This window comes from Chrysoperla carnea, chromosome 2 (genome assembly GCF_905475395.1).
Source record: "Chrysoperla carnea chromosome 2, inChrCarn1.1, whole genome shotgun sequence".
NCBI lineage: Eukaryota > Metazoa > Arthropoda > Insecta > Neuroptera > Chrysopidae > Chrysoperla > Chrysoperla carnea.
This window is the reverse complement of record NC_058338.1, coordinates 80362492-80385814: the sequence shown is the minus strand read 5'-3', so window position 1 is coordinate 80385814 and position 23323 is coordinate 80362492.

The following is a 23323-nucleotide window of genomic DNA, read 5'->3' as shown; positions in this document are numbered from 1 at the left end:
ACAATGTATATAAAGTTATCCGCATGAATTCAACATGTGTGCAATGAAAAATTCAATACAATGAATAAGTGAAGTAACAGAATTTGTAATGAGAACAAAAAATGCAGAGGGAATATTAAAGAATGCAATTTGTGCACGAGATGAAATAGTCATTTTATATTTATCAAAAAGTAAAAATGAATAGAAAGGCATTGAACATCAGGTATTACAATCTACATTAATTAGTTTTTCAATATTAATATGTATATTGAATAGTCATTCAGAATGATGTATATTAATTATCAAGTTTATTACTTATGACGTAAAATATTTTACATTTAAAAACGGTTATAGTGACATCAATTAAATGACGAACGACTTTCGACCTTCAGGGCAATCAAACATTTTTAACATGCTTTTATTAGCTGGGTGATTTCCACCTATTTCAAAACGTAGGATTTTATTGAAACTTTGCAAAGTTATTAGGGCCCGATGACAATAAAATCATTAAATTTGTCTGATTTTCCTAAGAGTTTCTTGTGTAATGTGGGTACTAGGAAGCTGGCTGAGTAGTACCTACATTAGTAGAAAATAAATAATGGAAAAGAAAACATGCTTTTGTAATTGGCTGAACTGTAACAAGTTAAATATGGAGTGAATGAAAAAAAATTTGTATTTTATTATGACTTTACTTTTACCAATATCTGTCAATAAAATATTTACAATAACTGACATTCAGCACTCCATGCTTTTTTACGATCAAAAATGATTTTTTTCTTGATCAATCTTTTTTTTTTTTTGAATTTCTAGAAACTATTTTCTACTTTTTAGTTCAGCTAGTTACAAGAGCGTATAGTTTTAGTTTTTTTTTAAAAACTATTATTACAGTTGTTGGAAACAGATTTTTTCGATTATGAATAATGTCGACAAAATTCGAGTTCAATTTCTGTTTAAATTGGACGAAAAATATTGAGTAGTCGTCTTTCGCTTACCAGTCACGAGCTTTAGTTGACTTTTAAATGAGCCTGGTTGTCAATGTCAAAACTAAGGACAACGGTCTTTTATTCTATTTCAAGGCGCTGCTCTGTGTCCAATTATTTTTGTTTGAATTAAACTTAACTATCTTGTTTCTTTTGGACCTAGCTTCACCTGAAATTTAGTTATCATTAAAGGTTGGCTGATGTCTTTTGGGACATATTGTATTTCTTCCAATTTGTTAAGCGGTCGGGGGGGGGGGGCGAAGGAGAACAATATTTCTCAAACAAACTACGGTCATAGTTAAATTTTTTCGGAGAACTTGTATGCATGGCCCGAGTTATTTTTTTTACAAATACCAAAATACCATTTGTTTAAGAGTTGAAGTGTTTTTTGATTTACTAATTAAAAATAGAAATTTTATAATAATCGTAAATAAAAACGCAATGCGCTCTGATGAAAATTTTTTATGGAGTGTGACGTTGTACGGTGTGCTTACCTGGTGAAGACGTTTCATTAAAAAACGACATGAGTAGTACTATGCCACCCACCATCCTCCTGATATTATATCGCTAGAGTTTTATCTGTCTACATAAAATATTTGCCCATTTAATAAAATGCAATATGTTTCTATAGTGTTCTCTATAAGATGAAATCTGACTTTATTCCATTATGAGAATGAAAAGTTTACGTTAAAATAAAATTATGATGCTTACCTATGCTTCTAGAACGTGTTGTGTATTACAGAGGTCATAGAAATCAATTTTCATCACAAACATTACAATACTAATCGGCTTTAGTATAATAATCGAATTGTTAATATTTAATTAGTTATATAATGTAATAATACAACGATAGTATAATTATACAATATTAATATATTTGGCCGATCTATAGTAAACTGCAAATAGTTTTTGATTATGTAAAAATTCCTGCTTCATATGGAGAGTATATAAAAGACTACTCCGCTGATAAAGTTATAACCTTCCCAATATAGGAAGTTACTGTAATGGGGCCGATTTTCGAAATCGAAATTTTAAACATACCTTTACGTTTATGGCAAGGACAAGGCTTTATTACCACTTTGGAGAAGAAGCACGTATGGACGTAATGGGTTGGCTGATAAGTCCCCGGTCTGACACATAGATGGCGTCGCTAGTATTAAATGCATATTATTTTTATATAGTACCAACCTTCAAATGATTCGTGTCAAAATTTGACGTCTGTAAGTCAATTAGTTTGTGAGATAGAGCGTCTTTTGTGAAGCAACTTTTGTTATTGTGAAAAAAATGGAAAAAAAGGAATTTCGTGTTTTGATAAAATACTGTTTTCTGAAGGGAAAAAATACAGTGGAAGCAAAAACTTGGCTTGATAATGAGTTTCCGGACTCTGTATTTTTTCCCTTCAGAAAACAGTATTTTATCAAAACACGAAATTCCATTTTTTCCATTTTTTTCACAATAACAAAAGTTGCTTCACAAAAGACGCTCTATCTCACAAACTAATTGACTTACAGACGTCAAATTTTGACACGAATCATTTGAAGGTTGGTACTATATAAAAATAATATGCATTTAATACTAGCGACGCCATCTATGTGTCAGACCGGGGACTTATCAGCCAACCGTCTGTAAAAATTTTTTTCGCCGTCGATATCGCGCGAACAAACAATTATATCAACTTCGTTGAGGTGTCGATCGAAATCTATTAACAGAAATATGATATGAAAGGAATTTCATTTCTCGAACATTAGGTCGAGTCGGTTCGAGCTGGGGGAGTTATTTATAAATTATTTCTTGATCGCAGGAACAAAACATGATATCGACTTCGTTGAGATGTTGATCTAAGTGTATTACGGCAATATGATCCGAAAGGAATTGCATAGCATTCATCGAGTCGTTTCGAGTGGGGTGAGTTTTTTCTTAAATTCTTTCCTTGTCGATATCGCGTGAAAAAAAAATGATATCGACTTTGTCGAGATGCCCGAAGCGTATTGATGGTGATATGATCCAAAAAGCATTTCATTAATATTTGGTCGAGTCGTTTCGAGTCGATCGAGTTCTTATTTTTTATTTTATTTTAACTTTTTGTTGTGCTGGGAAGTTACTCGTGTGGACCTCAAGGGTCGCACCAGATTCTATCCACGGCTTGCTTAATTATGGATGAATAATAGAATATAGATACGTTAGTTTCCAAAATAATTTTTTTTTAAGTCTTATTGAAGTTTATGCGCTTATTGAACGATTGGAGAGCTAACATACGGGGAAGCAAACAAATATTTCAAAACTTTTAACTTCTTTCTTTTCTGTCCGAAGTTAAAGAATGTCATTGTACTTTTGCTGTTAAATAAACTCAAAGTTTCTGCTAATACCCCATATCATTTATTTATCTTTTATCGTTATAATTTCTGCACACATCCAAAAAAATTATGAATGTTATAAACAACTGAGTCACAGAAAAAAATTTTGAGTCGAATTAAAAAATCATCAAATTATGACGAGCTCTTATATTTTTTTTCCTTAACATAATTAAAAATCCCGCCAAAATATCTATACTTCTAAAATTTATGAACTAGGCGGTCTATTATGCGTAGATTCGCTGAAAAATCGATTGAAATAAAATTCTTTGACAGACAATCAAAATTTCATATCTAAATTTATTTTTAGTGTACTATATTTTAATTCATTAATTAGTATAGAAAAATTAATTTGGCCATGTTTTATTTTGAACAAAATAACAAAATAATAAGTAATAACGAATTATTTTCAAAACTAATTTACTAATGCAAAATTAAGTTCTAATTACATTATTTATTACAGTAATAATTATATGTATCGATCCGTTCGGTATATGTTTGGCTCTGATCATTTAATGATATTTATATATTACTATTGTATAAAAACAATAATATCTATTACATGAATTTGGATACATTCGTTCTAAAAAATTCAAGTATTTTGAATGTAATTTTTTTATTGAAACAAGTGTATCCAAGTCGCCTGTTGGTTAAAGCGTAACCAATTCCGTCCGCGGTATACTAAGGGTAGCGGGTTCGATTTCCGCCGTCGCAACAAAATTAATTTAAGTATGAGTTGTGATGGGCTGGTGTAGTGCATGGCATATGTATGAAGGAGGTGAACTCTGCCTCTGAAATTGAGGAGCTGATGAATGAAACTTTCAGCGGAAAGGTAGTAACACACAAAAATGGCATCATAATGGGCTCTATAGCCTAAGCGTGTCCTTCATGGACAACCAATACGACCTAACCTACCTAATCCAAATTCATATAAACAAGTGAAAGTAAACTATTAACTAAGTATATTGTTAAAATACTCGGTATAGACAGTGTTTAATATCAGACTTATTGGAGAGACTCGCAAGGGGTATCCGCCTTCCAGTCCAAGCGGTCTTCGGCCTTAACTCCGAGAGACAGAAAAATCATTGCATGCAAAAAAATCGCATTTTTCTAGCTTTGCAAGCAAAAATAACGGATGGTTTTGGGGTTGTTTTTCCGTTTTGTCGTAGGGGGTGGGAGGTACGATGTGGAGATACGACGACATTTTTCGACCTCTTATGTTATTTTGACTTTATTTTGTGTCGATTGATGAAAATCCCTCCTTGCTAGCATTGATAGGAAAGAAAATCGTAATTTTGGGCAAGTTTTTCTGATTTTTCGGAGAATTAGTATGAAAAAGTTGCCGATTTTTTCCGTAAGTTTAAAGTAATTTCGCGTAATACCAAAAACCGCATCTGTCTAGCACGTTAATTGCCTTAGATTTTGAGTGAGGATATATTGTATTTTAAATTATAAATTTGACAGAATAAATAAAAAGATAAAAAAAATAAAAAAATAAAAAATAATAAAAAACTAAATGGCATTCTTTCGAAATTTTAACAATTTGATCAACTAAAGTAAACTATTTGAAGCTAACTACAAATTCACCTACCACCGTATAATGTGTGCTCTAATTTGCGCTTTTGCTGGAAAACTATGATGATGAACAAAATAAATATTTCAAACAAAAATATTCTTTACTCTTTCTCTCACTGCTTACATTAAGACTCAATTGAGTTAATGCTGCTTTACGAACTTAACCACACTTTTAACATCTTGAGCATGCTATAAAAACTTCAGCTCGATATCTCAAAGTGAGTGATTATTCTGAATCATAGTCAATTCATCAAGTACGTTACAAATTTTGTACTTTCGATTGTACCTTCTATTTGTATGTGGGTGCAGATAGTATTATATTTTGTTGATAAAATAGATGTTGCGTGTTTATAGTTTTAAAAATAGTATGGATAATTTAGAATAATAAATATCGCCCCCAGAGCTTTATTTATTGAAAGCTCAATATATTTATTGTTTTGGTCAATATTCATAATAGGTGTTTGCCATCTGTACTTACATGTTCTTTAAGTTTTATGCCGAGATGATCACGCTGAGTTTATTTATGAAAATAATGGACAGGACTAGCTCTAATATCAACTTTTATGGTCTAGTACACAAGGCCTATAAACTTCCACACGGTTATAAACTTTTCCATTAAAAATACTCGTAGGTCACATTTTTGCACCCTTTTTCATTCAAGTGATTACTAACAGACTAAAAAATTTCGTGTGTCTTTGTTAAGATGAACTTTGTTAAAAAGTATTTTATTAATGTTTTTATTTTAAGACTGAAAAAAGGTATGTATGTTTAATTTAGAGGAAGCGAAGGAAAACTTACGTAATGCTTACCATAAAAATGCATTTCCATCTAAAACTGTACCTTTATAAAAAATCTCAGCTCAATCGGTTGAAGGTTGAATCGGTTGCAAGATTCCACGCGAACAAACATACATAGTTAAAAACATACATTGCAAGTTAAATAAAAGCTTGTAAAAATTAAATGTTTTAAATTATTTCAAAATAGTAAGCTTTGTGATCCAACACGTATTCATTTGAATCATCATAAGATATGAAGAATGTCGTATACATGATGGTAATTATTAACTACTTGCTTGATACCCACCCGCTTCACTGGGCTTAAAAGTAAAAACCACCGCTTTATAGCCTCCACTCTCTCTTGATATGCACAGTTTTCAATTTTGTTAAATATAAATTAGTCATAATTCATTGAGTATATCAAAAAAGTTGGCCATGATTATCATAGAGAATTTGCCTTAATTCTATTATAGAGTTTCAACATACTGTTTACGAAAAAGAAAAGTATCTATAATCATCATTTTGAACTATAAATTAAAGATTTCTGTAAAAGTTTAAAAAATGGTAAATGTCAGATTAAGTTAAATTTTTTTTTTAAACTTATATTTATAAATTATAGTTTATGTGTTATTCTGATATATCAGCTATATTTCTGTACAGTTTCATTAAAAACCATTCGCTAGTTTTGAAAGTGTAACAAACAAAGAAACAAACATGCTAGCTTTCATATTTATAATATTTAGGGATGGGGATAAGGATCACATATTATAATAATCCAGTAAATATGTATGAAAATATGGGGTTGCTGTGCAAAAGGTCGGGTAGTTTTGATTTTTGGATATGTTGTTAGTGTTGAGCCCATGACTTAAAATCCAAGTTTTCCACCTCGGGGTGCCAAGGCGCGCCGCGGGGCGCGCCACTTTTTAATGAAATATCGAAAATTTGATCATTCCTAAGTGAAATCTCGCGAACGGTTTATTTTAGAGAAAATATTATTTTAATAAATTAAAGGGTAATAAATTTGTGACAGTTTAAGCCCAACACCAGGTTTGTAGCGTAAATAATGGCTGAATAATAGATCTTCAAAATAAATTAACTAAGATAATTGGGATCAATGATATAGGTTGGTAAACCTGCATTATTAATTGATCAGCTGAGTGTTAGTAGTTTAGTAAAAACAAATTAATTCTATTGTCATGTTATTGTCAGATTTGTTGTTTAAAATGATCTGAATGTTCGTGCATGGTTATTGCTTAAAAGTATCATTTTTAAGATACAGAAGTGGCTAGGTCAAGAGAAAAACCCTCTTGAATGGGGCTGGGTATCTACCAGATTTGGGCTCTCTCCCCTCAAAATGGACAGAGATGCAGCTCCTGAATCCCTTCTTAAAATGATATCTTGCAATTGTAAGAAAGCGTGCAAGAACTCATGTGGTTGCCGTAAAGCTGGTCTTATATGTTCTTCTCTATGCACCTGTTCTCTAGGAGAATCTTGCGAAAACATTTCGGAAATAAATCCGTTTGAGGGGAGCTTTGAAGACGAAGACGATATGCTGGCGTCAATAAATAACTCTAAACATGAAGATATAGGAGAGTTAAATTTTCCACTGGATGAAGAGAACAAGGAGCATCAGGCAGAGCTTGAGCATTTCCATCCTGGCCCATCAAAAATGCGAAAACTTTAAATAGATACTGTTATCGTTATTTGTAACAAATACTTCCAAAGTGTACTGTATTGTTTTAACTAAATAGGACATTCATTGATAAAAAAATGTTAATATATAACTCCTACAAACACACTTTTCATTCTTTCTTTCATAATTTTATTAATACTTTCTTTTATTCTTTTATAGCAAATAAACTAACATACACAATTAATTTATACGGCGTTTGATTTAAACAATTATATTGTGGAAATATTTTTAAAAAATCACGATTTTCACAAATCTTTGAAAAATTGGTTTATTTTGAAGGTTTGTATTTCAGCCATTATTTACGCTACAAACCTGGTGTTGGGCTTAAATTGTCACAAATTTATTACCCTTTAATTTATTAAAATAATATTTTCTCTAAAATAAACCGTTCGCGAGATTTCACTTAGGAATGATCAAATTTTCGATATTTCATTAAAAAGTGGCGCGCCCCGCGGCGCGCCTTGGCACCCCGAGGTGGAAAACTTGGATTTTAAGTCATGGGCCTAAGACTAACAACATAGGAAAAAATCAAAACTACCCGACCTTTTGCATACCACAATGTAGTATTTTACTGAACTATAAATTATATTTGCCTTAATTCTATTATAGAGTTTCAACATACTGTTTACGAAAAAGAAAAATAGATTTCAGTCTATTATTTCTATCAAATTATTGATTGCATGAAAAATACTTTCAAAAAGTACTTTGTAAATATAAAATACATACTTGTACCCGAAAGTTCTCAGTATCGTTTATCTCACCCTGTAAATTTTTGGATATCCTGTAAACTACCTGCCGACTTCCTGTAAACTACCCTTCGATTTTGCCAAATATGTGTAGATAGCAAGATATTGTAAATAAGAGTAGGCGCTAGATACGGTTGAGTCTGCAAAACTCGAGGGGCGAATGTTGTCAACTGATTTTTGTTCAGAAAAGCTGATCATATTCCGGATTTTTCCAGAAACCATAGTGGTTCAATTTCTGCATATCCCTCCCCCTACACAGACGCAGTCAAATATCAATTTTTTTAAACAAAATAAAGCTAATTTTAGGTGATTTTATATCAAAAAGGCTCCTTGTGATGTTTTCCTAAGGTTTGCCGTTTTTGTTTCCCACGTGGTCTCATTTCATTTTTGTCCAGTTCTGACAACAACATTCATGAGAAAACCATAAAAGTCTTAAATTTGAATTAAGTATGCACGACGAGAGGACGAATAACTCAATATCACGCTAAGCGATTTCGATGATTCTTTTTTTAGCGACAAATTAGTAAGTGTACTTCAGACTCACTAAAAAATCAGAACAGCAAAAAAACTTAAAAAATAATAAAATCGACTTCAAAAGAAAAATTTTTCCAAAACAAATTAATATGCACTAAAAAGTAAAAAAATAACAATGATATAATGTAGTTAAAATTATTGTTATTTTTGGAGTCGGTGTCAGACAAGCTAATGTAGCAAACTGTCAGAGTTGTTTCCTTGGCTGACACCGACTCCAAAAATAACAATATTTTTAACTTGATCATATTATCGTTATTTTTTTACATTTTAGTTCATATTAATTTGTTTTGGATCATTGGTTTTTCTTTTGAAGTCGGTTTTCTTTTTGTTCAAAGTTTTTTTATATATAAGGTTCTGATGAATAATTACAGATTGTTCGATTTTAAGGCAACAATTTTTTAATGTCAAAAATTTTAATTGTTTGAAGTTGTTATGAATTCTTAAAATTTTTATAATATGGAATAGTTTTTTTAGTACATTTCCCAAGAAAATGGGATTATTTCGAGTATTTTGTTAAAAAAAAAAAAAAAAAAAAAAAAAAAAAAACGTGGACAATGTCGCTACAAGTAAATACTTTTTCACAATTTTTACCTATTGAAAATTGAGACTTTAGAATCAAACACTCTGACTTTATAAAACTCTTCAGAACTTAAGATCTTTAAAAGCAAAAAAATTAAATTTATTTGTATTAATTTTCAGCTTTGTAAATAGCTTTTCTGGAGTTTTTCCAAACATAAAACTGTTAATAACTAATAATAATACGGTGAACCTAAGAAAAAAATCTCAAGGAGCTTTTTTGACGCAAAAGTACCAAAAAACACCCAGGGTAGTGAAGCACAATTTAGTTCACCAAAATTGTCATTTGACTACGGTTTCAATGGTGGGGGGAAAGTATACAAAAATTGAATCAATAGGGTTTCTGGCAACAATCGGAATATTTTCTGAAAAAGAATTACTTGGCAAAATGCGGTCCTCAATTCTTGAACACTCAACTCTATTTATAGTACAAGATCCGAATTAGGGTCGACCTTCACCCATCTGTTTACCGAATGAAAGTTATTTTTTATGAAATGTAAAATATTAACAAATATTCCTGTAACGGGTTGCCTTTAAAAATATGGTCCAGACCATTTTTAATATAAATATCAAAACTTGGAAAGCTTGTAAACATTATTTTTGACCAATATTTTGTGGCCAATCATATGCCACCGTAATTGTAACAAAATTATCTTTATTTAGATATGCGAGTCAATAAATTAACAGATGCACGTAATTACTATTTTCAACTTGTATAAATGCGATAATAGTGAACGAAAAAAGGCAGACAACATAGCTGCTGCATATTCTTTATGGCTTTTACTTTCGAGTAGATCAAAATTCGTAAGATATGCAAGTCAGTGAAAAATTTCTAAAAATTTTACTCTTGATATTTTCACTAAAAGTAGTCTGGACCACATTTTTTTAGGCAACCCATTGCAGGGATATTTGTTAACATTTTATATTTCATAAAAAATAACTTTCATCCGGTAAACAGATGGGTGAAGGTCGATCCTAATTGGGATCTTAGACTATTAGCGCCTGCTCCTAATTACATTTCCATAAATATTAATATCTATGAATATGAATGAAGAGCTAAGCTAGTAAGTAAATAATATGTACATGTATTTAATTATTATTATTAAAGTTTTAAAAATGTAATTAAATTAAATATGTTGTAGTTGTTGAATATATAAATAAATAAATTATCATGCATGCAATAGTAGTTACTTAGACTAGTTAGTTGTACTACTTACTACCTAACTAGTACTATTTACTAGTATTTACTACCTATACTAGCAGTAGTAATAAATGTAATGACTTAGTTATTTGTAAGATAAAATAAAACTATGATATTCGTTTTAATATACGAAATACACAGCAGACAGTCAGTCAGTCACTAAATATACTTATTACATTTTAGAAAACTTTCTAAAATGGTGTTTTTGGAACATATCGAATTCAAGTATTTATTAACTTGTATGTGATTGTACAGAATGTTTTAAGAATATATCCATTTTTATTTAGCTTTAAAAATATGTAGTTTTATAATTTTGAACATGGCTAAGCACTTGTGACCATTTATTATCTTATATTTAAGCATTATTAATTATCAAGAAGATCGTTTTCTATTTCTAAATCACAGTTCTAGCTTAATCATTATTTTAGCAAACGAACGTCATAAAACTAAGAAAAATCTCCGAAGTAAAAGAGCAAGTTCAACTGTATTACATCGCTTTCCGGCCGATTTTGGTACTAGTTTTCGAAAATTTTGAAAATTGTTTTCTAGAAATTTTTATTTTTCATAAATGTTTTATAAGGTTCAGTAGTTGAAGCTACCTCAAAATTTCCATCTCTCAATATTTTATTCTTTTGTATGCATCAAAGTTTTGACCCCTCACAAGAAAACAAGGATGTTTACGAAAAATTGTTTCAAACAAAAGTTGTTTATTTTTTTAGGAGAGAGAGACATTTTTTACATTTAAACTTTTGTTCTATCTCTAATGGTTTAACATTTTAACCAAAATTTTAAATATATCCGAAAACTACGTAAATTTTTCAAGTATCATACCTCAAAAACTATTAGACAAACGGAGCTGTGGGTTGGTTTCAATTGTTCAAAATTAAAATACCTTCAAAATGATAATAGCAACTAATGTAAAAAGCTTGTATTTTTTTACTGCAAAAACTGAAAAAAGTCCGAAAATTTTGCAGTTTTTCACCAATTACGCAGGTAGTACTGCTTTTTTTTGCTTGCAAAATGTAAATACCAAAAAAGCAACTCTACAACGGGTTTTACGATTTTAGTTCTTTTCTGTTTTTCAGATTGAACATAAAAATAGCTTGAGAAATATATGCATACTAGCTTCATACCCGCCCGCTTCACTGGGCTTAAAAATTAAAAATTTTCTTCTGGATCTCACTTATCCCCCTTCTAAAACATTCGAAGGGATTGTTTAACACGGCTAAAATATATGCACAGTTTTTAAATTGTAAAATATTCATAATTTATTGAGTATCTTAGAAAAGGTAGCCACGAATTGACTTCCATTTACTATTTTAAATGTCAGAATAAATTTAGTTTTATTAATTTTTATTAATATTTCATTATAAATTGTATCTGATGCGTTATTCTGATGTAGGAGCTATATTTTTGTGCAGTTTCATTCAAATCCATTCGCTAGTTTTTGCGGGAAAGCGTAACAAACAAAACAAACATCCTAACTTTCACATTTATAGTATATTAGTTTGATACCCGCCCGCTTTACTGGGCTTAAAAGTAAAAACCACCGCTTTAGAGCCTCCATCTCTCTTTATCTCACTTATCCCCCTTCCATTATACTTGAAGGGATTGTTTTACGCAGGTAAAATATGCATAGTTTTCAAATTTTTAAATTTTAAAATCATCGTAATTCATTGAGTATATCCGAAAAGATGGCATTGAATTGTTTGACATATACTATTTTAAAGATTTCTGTAAAAATTTAAAATAGTAAATGTCGGATTAAATTTAATTTTTTTTTTATATATATCTTTATGAATTGTATCACATGTATTATTCTGATGTATGAGCTATATTGTTGTACAGTTTCAATAAATTTGCTATTCCCTGGTTTTTGCGTGAAAGCGTAACAAACAACCAAACAAACAAATAAACAAACATTATTACTTCACATTTATAATATATAGGGATGTAGGGATATAGGATGGATAGGGATTATTTTGGGGTCGAATAGATCCCATCATATATATCCTATTTGTTATATTTACCTGGCATACGAGGAGTTAAACATTATATTTTAAAAAGTTTTACAAATTTAATTTTTCGAACTGCTGTATATCCTCCTGTACTGCATTAGTCCCGTACCTAAAATGTCAGTGTATATATTGTACCAAAATATAAAGAAGTACATGTATTTTGTATGACATGACATTAAAACATTACGTGATATTGGCACGCCAGTTTTATTATTTGTATCTATTTACGAATCATGTTCTGGATGTTATTCGAGTTCATATTATATATTATTGTTATTATTATTATTATTATTACTGTAAAGATTTTAATGGTATTGTATTTTTCAAGTAACTCAACATGCAATAATTTTTTTTACTTTTTTTAAATAATATTAAAAAATTATTCATAATAAAAATATGTATATATTCTTATACGTATCTGCTTACATGTCGTTTTAAATTCATCAAAAAGCATTTTATAATGACATTAAGATGATATCGTATAAATTGAAAGCGATGATTTTGACACTTACAATTTTAAAGTAGAGTACCTATTAACAAACAAAATTGTATATTTTTATTATGAAAACTAATTTTTTCATTTGTTTTGAATTTTTGAGTGTCAAAATACCTCATTCATGATACTTTTAATAGCTTTTTCCATCTCAACACATTATAGCATATGACACGCGAAACTATGTATTTAAACAAATATTACACGTACTTGGGTCCTCCAGATGTCCGGTCCAGGATATAATCAAATTTATGACTTCTGTTCTATGTAAGTGACTCAAATATATGTTGCCGGACGTTATTCTATTTACATATTTGTGTGTATATCACACACAAACAGTTCAAAATGCTCATATAAGTTAAACAAATTACATATTATTATATGAAACCAAATTTTTCATCAATTACTGTGTACTTTATACAGTGTGTCACATTTGAGATGAAAACATCCCTATATTTTTGTATCAACCTCGTCTCCCGTCTATTTTGTAAGCCGCAATTTATCTGCTCTTACGGATGCATGTTACTATTGTTGTCGCTCTGGATTTACCGTGTCATGCAGAAGTAAGTAAGGATTTTTATTTAACCTTGCTGACGAAGGTTTGTGCCCTATTAATTAGTATTTAATGTTAATGTTTTTATTAATATAATTAAATATTTGTGGTTCATACTGGGTAATATTTTTTCATTAAATTTAACAAAACCAAAGATTTTTGTCACGTTTTGTCCGGCAAAATTTTTTGTAACAGGAAAAAATTTAAGTATAATTTAACATGTGAAAAATCTTGCGCGAAGTTGCTCACCTTTTCTTTTAAGACTAAGATAAGGGTAGATATTAAGATTAAGTCAAAAAAAGGTGCAAGTATTTTTCCAGCAAAACTTTGTAAATTATAATTCCAAATTCACTTTACGTGGAAACAAAAGCAAACATATCTAAGAAAAAAAATGACTCAAAAGAAAAGTGAAAAGTTGACAAGTGAAAACAAGTAATTGACTGAGTTAATTGTTGAAATACCATGCATAGACAGTGTTGATTACCATTTCACATTACACATACATACATGTCACACATACATAACTAATATAACTGATATTCCTATATAATACATACTATACAATTTACGCCTAGTTTGCGCCCTCAAGAGTAAACAGTGATCTTTACCAAAAAATTTTTCAAACAAAAGTTGTTTATTTTTTTATAAGGAATTTTAAACCTATAAGCTTTTGTTCTATCTCTAAGGGTTTACAAGATGGGTCCTACGGACCCAAGACCCAACTGACCTGCGCTGCTCATTTACAAACTCGACCTTACTTTTTACCTCCTGGGTACGCTGTAAAAATTTCAGCTTGATATCTTATTTCATTTTTGAGTTATCGTGCTTACAGACGGACGGACCGGCGGACAACTGGAAATGGACTAATTAGGTAATTTTATGAACACCTATACCAAAATTTTGTTCGTAGCATCAATATTTTTAAGCGTTACAAACTTGGGACTAAACTTAGTATACTTTTCATATTACATATGTGCATGGTATAAAAAGAAAGAAAATGGAATAATTATAGCCAAATAAATAGTTTTTTTTTTTATAAATAGTTTTTGTATCAATTTTGAGCATAAAAATCCCTTCATTATATTTTCGATAGACATTTGGTATAAATACTCCACTGCACAGCAGATTTATATGAATGCTGTATTGGTTGAAATTGAGACTGAAAAACTTTCAAACCTCGAACTTTCAACACCCTTTTTTGTCGGGGACTTGTAATTTTCATGATTCAAAATAAATTTTATTTTATGATATAAAAAACAAATTATGATTAAAGAATAATAATGTAACCAGTCTGTACTCGTGCGAACATCATTTAATCGGTCGGTCGGTACTCTTTTATTAGATTGAGTGTATGTTGTGTTATCAGTGTAATGTATACATGTATAGCAAGCACAGTATATATAATCACAAAAACATGGCAGTTAAAAGCTATTATTATAATATAAATATTATTTAACGATAAAATCATTTTGTAGATATTGAAACACTTCATTTTCACGCACACCTAGATATGTTTTTAATATAATTTGAATATCTAACTCTACAGCCAACAACCGACGGTGTAGGTGAATCCTTTTATAGTTTATTATTTGTAAATATAAAGGTAATGTTACACATATGATTTTTAAAACAAATTTAATAGTTTCTTCATTTTTTTCCCTCGCTAGGTTCGGTAAGGTTATAGTGGCTGTCCTAGGGCCCGCACTTAGTCCATAGGGTCCGTTGTGATACCGAAAAAAGGTTGGCACATCCCCCGCCACTACTCCATGAACCATTTGGAGCTGCTTAAGAATAGCAGGAGTCTCCTCCTCCTCACTGTGACAGCTCCTGCAGTAGTCATGATACACTGCCATACCCAGGCGTTCAGCATGCCTGCTGCCCAACCAATTTCCTGTAATAGTCGCAACAACTTGCGAACAGAGACTCTTTAAAGTGATATAAGATCTTCGGAATGCCTACGATTTTTCTCAGGCCATATCCGTCTTGTAGTACCACAAGTACGGTCCTCCGTCCATCTAAGATTGGCCTCTTTTATAATATCCTATTTGGAGCAACTTTATATGAGGAGCAACTTCCATTCCCCTAATATCAAACAGAGATATATAAATTACAAATATTATAAATTTTACGTGTCTATCTGTGTGTCTGTATATTTCACAGTTGCTTCTAAGCGCGTCAACAGTTTTCTTTTCTTAAGTGTTCTTTTCTGTTAAAAAAAAAATTGGGGTAGGAGGTCTGCTGTTTTTTTTAAATTTTATAAATTCCATTTGTTGATATGCTCTCTGTTCCACAATTCCCCACATAAAAACTAACTAAGTCATCCGTTTATAAAAACATCAATATACATTCAAAAAAAAAAAAAAAATTGCATTCCTTGCCATTGTTGCAAAAGCAGTTAAGCGATATAACCAAGGTAAAGATGCTGAAGAAGTTAAATCCTCACCCATCACACTTATTTTGCAATGACCCTTAAGGATGTACGAGCGCCAGGGCAATTTTGGATAAAAAGTTTGATTTTTTATATGAAGTTGGGCTTAGTCTAAATCAATTCGGAAGATATCAGGAGGAGGGGGTTACCCAATTATTTAAATAAATAAATACCTTCAAAGGGATATTTAACATCGGTCTTAAGGAACAATGGTAGTTAGATGATAATCTGGTTTCATAGATTTCTCCAACTAGCCGGTGGAAACTAAAACCTTAATAAATTATTGTATACAAAAAAAAAACTCGTTGTGCCCTAGAAATGTGTGAGCACGGTAGTGGGGAACACAAATTAAAAAACATATATATTTTCAAGTTTGATGGTAAATTATGATATAACTTGACAATATAAGATGAAAAGCAAAAATAAAATCCTTCGATTTCTGGAGCTATTTCTGAAATATCGAATATTGAAAATTTTGTTTAATTATTAAGCTTTCGATATTTCGAAATCAATGCTGATATCGAAAATTTTTATTTTTCGTTTATATTCAAGTTATAACAAAAATCATCAAAATTGAAAATAATGTACAAATAATTTAAGCCCTAAGCCTGAATTTACCTTGCATGCGTACTACCTTAATACAAAGTAAAATTAATAAAATATAATGTAAAAGCAAATTTTTTACATTTACTCAAACAAACATGTACAATCATTCTTTTAGTTCCTTGGCCCATGGCAAATAAACTTTGTCTTGTAGTCGTTATCTCCAGTACAATAAAAAACATATTGAATTGAAGAAAACGCGATTAATTGGCTTTTGATGTTCTTAAAATAAGTAAAAAAATTTTTAGCTAACAACTTTAATTCTAAAATCAAGAAAATAAGGACAAAACTGCTCAAAATTGTTTTCTAGTTTCAAGAAAATATTTACTTGATATTTGGATCATATTTACTTGGGACATATTTTCTTACAACTTGTACTCTTTTTGTAAACTTCTTCAAAGATATATTGACCACCAGACCCTACCTTTCACGGTAATATTTAAGTGAGAAGAAAAAGTAAAACTTTTCGATGACCATAGTTAACTTCCCATGGGGTCTCAATCTGACAGAATTTTTTTTTCATAGCAATCATCTTACTATACCTTTACGATATGCGTGCGTGCAGCAAATAACCAAAGTTAACATTAACTAACGTTAACATATAGTGTTTGTAGTAGTAACTACATACAGTTTTATAGTATAAAAGTATATAAATATAAGTGGAGTAGGTATAATGTAAGTAAACAAACCAACCAGTAGGTCTACCGGTCTCTGTTGTTCAAGTCGACTCCGACTCCTAGTGTATCAGCACCAGAGAGTCAGTCGGTGGTGGTATTATATGGTAAACATTACTACAATAACAATATATGCAGATAGCGTGATTGTTTATTAGCATAGAAGATGATTTATAACGCAACATGATATCTTATGTACATCAAAATATAAGTGGAGTGTAGTTGTAGGAACTGTTGTTTCAACTTTTTTTTATTACCTCTATGTAAATACACAGTAAAATAATGTTTTCCCGAAAATTTGATTGTGAATTTTCATCGGATCGTCAAGCTCTCACCTACCCTTATATCAACATAATCGGTTTATGCTGACAAGTAGATCAAAATTCTGCACGTACACAGAGTCCTAAATTTTCGGGCTTCTGAGATATGGCATAAACACATTACTTTGAAAACTTGTATCTGGCATGGTTTTTCACTGACTTGATACCATGACAAAATTTGAAAGTGAAATTAAAATTGAAATAAAAAAAACGAAGAAGTTATAAGCAATCAAAGATTGCATTCAAAGGTTGCCCATCTCTTTTTAACAAAACCAAATTTTATATGTAATCTCTATGGCGACACTCACGTATGACGTCACTAGTGGGTATTTTTCTTTTTGTTTAATTGTGAATTTTAAACTTTTATATCTTGGATACTAGTAAAAGTTTTAAAAACCAACTTCACTTTTCTATAGGTACTTCCAGTGATAATTCTCCACCTGAAGTGATAAAGAAATTTAATCTGATGCCATATTAAATTCTATTTTTGAGGATTTATCCGGCAAGATGCAAAATGGCTTTAAGAAATTAAATTTTCATTTATTTTTGTGATAGAAACAATTTTGTACAACTCACTCCATAGTGTGTAAGAAAATACATAAGTGTTTGAAAAAAGATAAACAGAATAGCAGTTTGTGTATTTGGTAGGAAAAACAATACATTCCTGGACTATGGAACTCGACAAGAGCCTTGGCCAGCAACCATAGGAGTCCAATAATGTGATTTTCCAGCATAATGCCAAAGCTATTATAAAATATATTATTCATCATAATTTAAATAAAAATTTTATCATTATTTTAAGTATCAAATGAGTAACCCTGTAAAAAATTTGTTGCTAAATGATTTCAGAAATTTCTAAAATCAGTTGTGAATTTTATTAAAACAACGACAGTTAGTTCTATTTAATGTGAAAGCGTAGGCAAGGATATAGGTACAACCGGGTCGTCACCCGAAGTTATAGAAGGTTCAAGTATAGTTAAGTTAAACTGCTTCTTTCTGCTACCGACAAAATACGATTATATGTTAATTCGGTAATTGAAAAGTATGATAATTGTACAATTGGGTTGATGGCTCATATCGAATTTGCTACATTGCTCAAAAAAAAAAAAAAAAAAAAAATGTAAAACTAAACTTGATACCATATATTAAATTAAAATTAATTAATATATTAAATTAAAAAACCAAGTTATAAGCATTCAAAAATTATTACTCGTCTCTTTCTTTCAAAGAGTTTTATGTGTAAGTTCTATGACGATACTCAAAAATGACGTCACTATCTTCCTCTTTGTTTAATTAAGAGATTAAAAAGTTCATATTTGCGCAAAATTTAGGTATCAACCCCATTACAATAAACTTAGCATTTAATAATAAAATGTGGTGCAACGATTCGGAAAAATTGCTTTTCTGATCAAGGTAGGGAAAACGCTACTTGAAAAAAGCCTTTCCTGTGGCCCTCATATAAAAAACCTACCTACCAGTTCAACATAAATAGTAAATAGTTAAGCAGAAAAAGCTATTCAAAGCATAGGCAGCTCATGATTCTGCTCAAAGAATACCTAAATAATACAAAGCTTAAGAACAGTAAGGTCTGAGTCCAAAAAGAAGGAAATTTGAAACCATCCTAAACCAACTCAGTCTTGCGATATGAGAACTTTTTTTTTACTATAAGTAGCCCGCAAAGGTTAAAGTAACTTTGGAAACACCTTATTATCTGCCAAACACGCTATACATTATGGTCTATTTACGCAGGTAAAAATTAGTTTTTTTTTTCAAAGTGAACGGTTGTATTTTCTTTTGAAAATTGAATTCTTTTCAATAAAAAGATAATCATTTTCCTTTTTTTATGGTAAAAAAATCCTGAACAATGTCTGATAAAAATTTAATTTCATTAAATAAATATTTTATAAAATTGTCATATTCATGAATATTAAATTTATCACATACCTATATTGTTTATTGTGTGTATTAAAAAAAAGTATTTTTCTAGACAACGATAACAAACTGTTTTCAGATGGGGAATATTCTTTTTAAATGTATGTTTATTAAAATTGTTGTTAACCTTTTGCTTTTAAAGGTCTACTTTTTGTATGATTAAATCATATAATTATTAAAAATAAAAAAAGATATTTTTAAATTTATTTCAATAAAATAAAAATAAAATATCTTTCTAATATCACAAATACTTGATTGTATACAAATCGTCAAAAGCTGTATGCGTTATGAATTTATTTTCACTTGTGGTTCAACGCAAGTGACCAGCGGATTAAGTTAAGGATAAAAGTTTTAATTTTATTGATATAAAAGGAATAAAACAATGTAAGAAAAATAACTACAGATTTTTTTTTAGATATATTTTTTAAAACATAATTTGACAAATAAAACTTATGGCACACTAAGGCCATAGAGCTTATGGTGATATATGTGTTTTACCACCTTTTCTGTTGATAATTTCATTTATCAGCGCCTCAATTATTTTGAGAGGCTGAATGCACCAGCCCAGCACAACTATTAATTAAATTAATTTTTGTTGTGACGGTGGGAATTGATTCCGCTACCCTAGACACACCGCGTATGGAATTAGTCATTCTTTAACCAACTGAGCTACTTATGTTAATCAATATTCAGTGACTCATATTAAAAATTATTTTATACTTTATAGTACAATAAAAGCTTGTACCTAAAAAAGTATATTTTATTAAATTCTTATTTTTCTTGATGTTAGGAAAAAAAGTTGTTTATTTAATTTTACTTAAAGTACATCCAAAGCTAGAAGGGTATCCTCAGATTACAGAAATAGGTCAAAGATTGATCTAAAAAATTGCTGGATAATTTCAACACTTAGTTAGAACATTCTGTAAATTGAATCTACCTAGGTATGTTATATTTTACGTATTGTACCATAAAGAAAATGGTTATATTTAGTTATATGGTCGAATATAAGTGACTACTACACCAACCATCATTCAAACAACTAAAGGGTGATCCAATTTCAGTTTTCTATGTTTGAAACTGTGTAAATTAGTACGCTCAACAACGCTCAAATTATCCACTTCACAATTGTTATTCTACAGAAATATCAATTCAGTAATAACTGTATATAGACTTTTACGGGCAGATTTCGGTCAATCGCTCTAGTGAGCGAACAATTTACACCATTGTGCAAACTAAGAAGTGTATGCACCGAATATAGGGTAAACCATGTGTATTATATAACGAGCGTTCATCCAAGAATACGACATTAGATTTCTTTTTGGGAGGGTTTTCATAAGATTTGCGTTTTTATCAACAAGCTTGCAACGTTGGAGCATCTAAAAGCTAATACCCACCAAGATATTCAAAACAATACCTCGACATTCACGAAAAGACATAGAAAATTAACTCGAAGGAATAAACTGCTGAAGAAAGCCCAGAGGCGGCCATTGGGCTAACATCATTAATATTTAATGGAGTGTATTCAATATTTGATTAAAGTAGTACGTGTGCCAAAGCAATTTTTAACTTAGAGTTGGAATTATTTGTACCTTATTTTCAACTTTGCTGATTAATTATAACTATATGAACGTAGGCGAAAATAAGGATAAAAATTTTCGAAATCTCCCTTGGTTTTCGAAATATTGAAAGCTAAATACCAATTTTCGATATTTTGAAACTCCAGATATCGTAAATTTGTTTTCTTACTTTTCGTCTTAAATTGTTAAACTAGAACAAAATTCACCATCAAAATTGAAAATATATTTGTGTCCCCACTGCCGTGCTCATACATCCTTAATTAGTCGGGCACAATGGATTTTTTGTGCTTTTAATATTTTATTAAGGTATTAACTTTGATTTAAGTAGTTTCTTTTTAATATCCACCGAATAGTTTTGGAGAAATCTATGAAAACATAAATATTTCCTTCTTTGAAAACCCCCTACAATTTGCAAAATTGAATTAGGCTTTGTCCAACTTCATAAAAAAAGTCAAGACTTTTTTGAAAAATTTTCTTGGCGTCCGTTCATCCTTAATAAAAATATAATTCTGATAATATTACACTTTGGTTGCATGTTTTTAAAATGAAAGTTGGGAAATTTAGTTGGATCACCTTTATATACATACATAGGTACTACACATGTATACACTCATTCAAAATGCAGAATCACGCCCACGTTATTCTCTACCGGTAACATTTTTTTCCATGTACGTGACTAAAACATATCATGATATTACCGCTGTTCCAACACAACTAACTACACTATACTACACTACAACTTGTACCCATTATTAACTTTCTGATAGATAGTGATTTTGTTAAACCCAAAAATTTCAAGTACAAGTTTCAACATATTTTCACGCTAAGAGGATGTATAAATGCCACAAAAATCTTAAAAAGTGAATTGGTACTTACGGGATGTGATGTGTTGTCCAAATGTGGATCAAAGGAGATTTTAGAGACAGGTGTTTACCAAATTTGAAATTGCTGTCGTATTATGATAAAAATTGGAAAATGGCATCATAATAAAAGTTGTAGGAAATAAATCTGAGATATTTGGGTTTTGGGTAAAACATCGTCGAAATTTTTAAATGTATATAATAATAATAATAATAATAATCTGGTTTAACCTCCGTTTCCTAGACATATGCCTATAACAGAGGCCATACACATTTTATGATGTTGGTGGAATCGGTTAAGCGACGTAAATGTGATGAATTCTACCGCCTCCATTAATTATAATTGTTCACACTGCCGCTGCCTGGATTCAAACAACTTCCCAGTCAGTAGCCAAACGTTCAAAGACTAACGCCGTAAACCGCTTGACCACTTTGTTAAAGTTTCTGTAAATAGAACTTTGATGGTATTTGTCGAGTATATAAAAAATGTCCACGAGCACAAAACCTTAATATAACGGTCTTTTTTGTGATGGCGTGGCAATATTATGGAAAACTTTCATTCTGTGTTTGAAAATCTGCCCTACACAAGGGGATGAGAAAATAAACTTTTTTTAATTTTGTTTGCAATAAGATTGAATTTCTAAACATTTAAAAAACGTGTTCTTAGTTTTAAAATAGTTTTCCAATAATTTTCTTCTGAGGGAAATAATGCACCATTAATACGTGTCCGATATCCTAGTTAAATCACTGTTCTTAAAATTTCGATATACGGATCGATTTCTACACTATTATTTTACACACAACGATAAAATATATAAAAAAAATATAACAAATAAGCTTTTCTATGGTTAATTATCAAATCATTATTAGTATCACATTTGAAGTTATTGGTGAAGTATCCAAAAGTCATATCTACTAAAAAATGTTTTATCCGTGTACAAGTATAAATTTGTGTTTACCTTTTAGAGAGTATCTAGACGTTGTACATATGTAAGATAAAGGAGAAACATATAGGAATGGTTTAGAGATAATATGGGAACACCATTGTAGGTAATTGATTTTTTGAAGCTGACTTTTCTTTTGTTTCCTCCTTTTTATTTTATTTTTATAACTTTTGATGGTACCGAAAAGTTTTTATTTTAAAAATATATATATATATATATATATATAACCTTAAGGTAGTACCAGCATGAAATCACTTTTCGACAGATTTGGCCGAATTTTTTTTCTCGGGTTTATAATAGCTTTATTTATGAATTCCTAAAATTTCATAATTTTTGGCCGTTTAGATCGCGAGATATTTAAAGACAAAGTTCGCGATTTTGAGGGTCATGTCCCATTTAAAGCATGTAAAATGTCCGGTCTCTCCAACTATTTTTTATGATATTATTATAAATTGAAGAAAAAGTAGAAAAAAATGTTTATACAATAAAATTCTAAAAAAAAAATTTAGA